This window comes from Pteropus medius, unplaced genomic scaffold, assembly GCF_902729225.1.
Source record: "Pteropus medius unplaced genomic scaffold, Ma_sr-lr_union100, whole genome shotgun sequence".
NCBI lineage: Eukaryota > Metazoa > Chordata > Mammalia > Chiroptera > Pteropodidae > Pteropus > Pteropus medius.
The window spans coordinates 1,554,599-1,558,797 of record NW_024351072.1 but is presented as its reverse complement, the minus strand read 5'-3'; positions in this window follow the sequence as shown (position 1 = coordinate 1,558,797).

Here is a 4,199-nt window from a genome sequence, read left to right as displayed (position 1 = left end):
TGACATAGATGATTATGCTTCAATTTAAATTATATTAAATTCCCCATAATCTTTCCCTACATTGAGTCATTATAGTTGAGTTATTTTGTTGTCTTCAAACACTGTTAGCTGGACTGCATAGACCCTACCTGGTAAATACAGTTAAGATTTTGCTTGTAGGAATGTAAATTGGTGTAGCTACTATGAAAAACTTAAAAATAGAACTACCTTATGACCCAGCAATTCCATTTCTGGGCATTTATCGGAAGAAACCCAAAATACTAATTCAAAAAAATATATGCACCCCTATGTTCATTGCAGCGTTATTTACAATAGCCAAGGTGTAGAAGCAACCTAAGTGCCCATCGATAGACAAGTGGACAAAGAAGGTGTGATACATATAAACAATGGAATACTACTCAGCCATAAAAAGGTGAAATATTGTCATTTCTAACAACATGTATGAATCTTGAGAGTATCATGCTAAGTGAAATAAGCCAGATGGAAAAGGACATGAACTATATGATTTCACTCATATGTGGGAATTAAAACAGAAAGCAGCAAATGAACAAACAAAACAAGTGAATCGACTCATAGATACAGACAACAGCATGGTGGTTACTGGGGGTGGAGGGTGGGGGAAGATGAAGAGGCTAAAGGGGTTCAAATATAAACTTTGGGTTGTGAGCACAAAATGGAGTATACAGATGTTATATTATACTGTTGTACACCTAAAATTTATATAATATTATTGACCAATGATACCTCTAATAAATTTAATTTAATGTTTTTAAATTAAAAAAAAATTTTTCTAAAGATTTTGGTGCCCAGAGGAGAAGTCCAGGGAAAAAGCAGATTTTCCCCCACGGGGCCTCAACAAGGCTTATTTCCACTTGGGAGTGCTACCAGAACCACATTCACAGCCCTTATCACATTTGAGCACTAGGTAAGCACTAGGTAAGTTCCCTGGTTCAGAAATGAGGAAACAAAAACTGCAAGGTTACATGATTAGAATTTTTTCCCCTCCTGCATAAGGCCCCCAAGTATAACAGCAGCAGCTACAACAATGTTTCTGCACCTGCTTTAACCCAGTCCCTCCCATGGTAATCCCGAAATTTTGGAGCTAAAAGGCCTAAGAAATTATCTGGCTCAAGTTTCTGCATTTAAGAGCAAACATGTTTCCAGTGCTTACACCAGCCTGAAGGAGGAGGAGCAGAGGGAACTGGCTAGAGACTAGCTCATAAAAACCCTTGGTTTTCCTAGCAGGGGCATCTAGAAAATCATGCGGCATTTCTGGCCACTGAACATCTATCTCCTCTGCAGTTGCTAGTACCCATCGACCACTAGGCCTTAGTTCAGCAGTACTGCTGCAGCCTCTCACCTCAATGTTTTCAGATGACGGAACTGACATCCAGAGCAATGATCTGACTTTCCCTGTGACTCCAAGGAAGTCAGGGTCAGATCCGAGACTTAACATTAGTTTTTGGACTGCAAGTGCACAGTTCTATGTACAATATCATGCTTTCTCAAAAGGAGACAGACACTGGGGACATGTAGAACAGTATCTTATCACATTAAGATATTTTGCCCCTGCCGCATTGAATATCAAATATTCAAATATCTCACTCTTTGTCAATGCTGTAAAATGGAATCTTAACATCCTTTGAGCTTGGGAAATTTTTTAAGTCAAAAGGAATGTATAAAAAATTTTTAAATACGGCCAGACACCCAAAGAGGAGAATTAGAGCCAACACACTGCTCTGGAAAGAAAGTGTTAGACAAACCACAAAATAATGTATCAGCAAAACCACTTCTCTTAATTTTAGTTCTAGCAACCATTTGCAAAAGAAACAATGCACATGCTGCTCTCATAGGGAGCCCAGCTGAGTAGTTAACCTAGCTCACAAAAAAGGCAGGTCCAAAACTCACAAACTGTAAACTTGAAGGGAACTGAGGACTACAGCTCTGAGCAGGAAGTGACAGTGCCCTCAGTCGATCTGGAGAAATTAACTGTGTCTGCATTAATTCCTTTTCATTATAGTCCAGTAAGCATTGCCAAGTGTTTTATAGTAGATCATGACAGTGGCTCTGGGTAATGCAGTACTGCAAATACAAAGTAGCTGGGCACTGTCTCAGGAAGAGAAGATAATGACAGCAAGTTCCAAAACACTCCAGAATGTGTATGTGTTTGTGTGTGTATGTGTGGCAGCGTGCAGGCAGTGTGCAGTAGGTGTGTGTGTGCGTGCGTGTGTGTGTACTGTGAGCTAGGCCCTATAGGGCTATTTAATGGATATTTTATAGATAAAATGCCTATGGATGATTGTGTGTATATGTATGTGTATATGATTGTGTGTGTATGTATGTATAAATGATTGTGTGTGTATGTATGTATATATATGTATATGTATATATATTTATATATACACACATATATAATTTACGTGTATATATATACATAATACCATATATAATATACTATAGATGTGCATATAGATAAAGTCATTTCTAGGTATTTTATGTACAAAATACTTATTAATAAGTAAGCATTAATAAGTCGACACAATATTAATAATAGCCAATATTTATTAAGCATTTTTCACATATTATCTCCTTTAATTCTCCCAATAACCTTCGATGCCCTATCATTGTATTCATTGTACTTTTGGCACAGAAAGGTGAAGTGACTTGCCCAATATCACACAGCTAGCAAGCAGATGAATGGGAAATTCATCCACTGGCTCCAAAACTGAAGCTCTAAACCACTACGCCATAAGGCCTCTTCATCTGTGGGTTTTATTTTTGGCTAAACACATAACTCTCTACTTTTGAAAGAGACTGAAACACAGAGCTTTTTCTTTATTTTTTAACAGTATAGCTTCCACTTATTGAGTACTTTCTATAGGCCAAGCACTGTTCTAGGTACTGCATTATTTCATCTAACCTGTACAACGACAAAATGAGGTGTGTACTATTATTATCTCCAAGCTACAAATGAGTCTATTGAGGCTCAGAATGGTAGAGTAACTACTTGTTCAGAGTTGCATAGAAAATGGTAGACCTGCCTGAAATTAATGTGAGAGATTGCATACGAAGTCTCCTTACTTATAGTCATACTTGGTATAATCAGCTGGTAGTGTGCTGATGAATGCTTAACCACTGATCTCCAGGGGCAAAAAGAAAAGGCCCTCAGCTCCAGGCAGGCAAGATGAGTAAGTACACTCCATCCTGTCTCTCCTGCTTAATGCAGTTATAAAACCTGGCCAGATTTATGGAGCAGCTATTTGAAGATGCTAAAAAGTAAATAGTAGCAGGCAGATTGAGGAAGAAAACCAGAATCCAAAGTATCACCAGATAGGTGAGTTTACTATTTTCCCCTTGTGGTATCCCTCAGCCTAAACACAACACAGCTTGAAACCCAAAACTGGACATCAGTGCAAACAAAGAAAGCTCCAGGAAATACTCTCTAGTCCTGACTCAAGGCTCTGGAAAAGAAATGCCTAATGGCCAAATAGGTTTTCTGTTATCTCTCTCCATTCTGTCATGGCCCAGACCCCAAGCAACCCAGTGATGGTGATGGCAAAGGAGAGTGCATGGGAGAAAACCTTCCTTTTTCATTAGTAGAGCTGTGGCCCCTATGGGCAAACCCCCTTTATTCTTCTGTTGTGGTTATGTTCTTCTGCCTCTCACTGTTTGACTCTGAAGTGAGCAGAGGCACAGAAGTGCATAGTGGAGTAGAGGAACTAAGGCCCCTGATTTCTGGGTGGAAGGCCAAAAAAAGGAGCCCCAAGGAGCCATAAAGTATTGAAGACATTGCAGAGAGAGAGGCGATCAGGAAAGTGAACTCATAAGATTGTTTATTGACTCCTGAGCTTATCCTTGGGATGTGCATGTGTGAATCTGATCCTAATCACCCTGAACATGATGACCATGTCAAAAACTTTTAGAGCTGAACGACAAGAGAGATAGATCACTGTCCAGGTCCCACACTGACCACTGGATGGCACACAGTTGGAACAGATCCAAATAGCAATGTGAAGGCTTTGAATATACTGTAGATAGAATTGAAATTGGAATTACAGCCCACAGAGGTGGGTGGTAAATAGCAACCCAAACCTAACCAGGTTGATTATCTGCTAAAATATTAACATCTTTTATAGTACTTTCATAGTCAAAATGTCCACAATGCAATATAAAAAAATACTCAGCATATAAAGAACCAG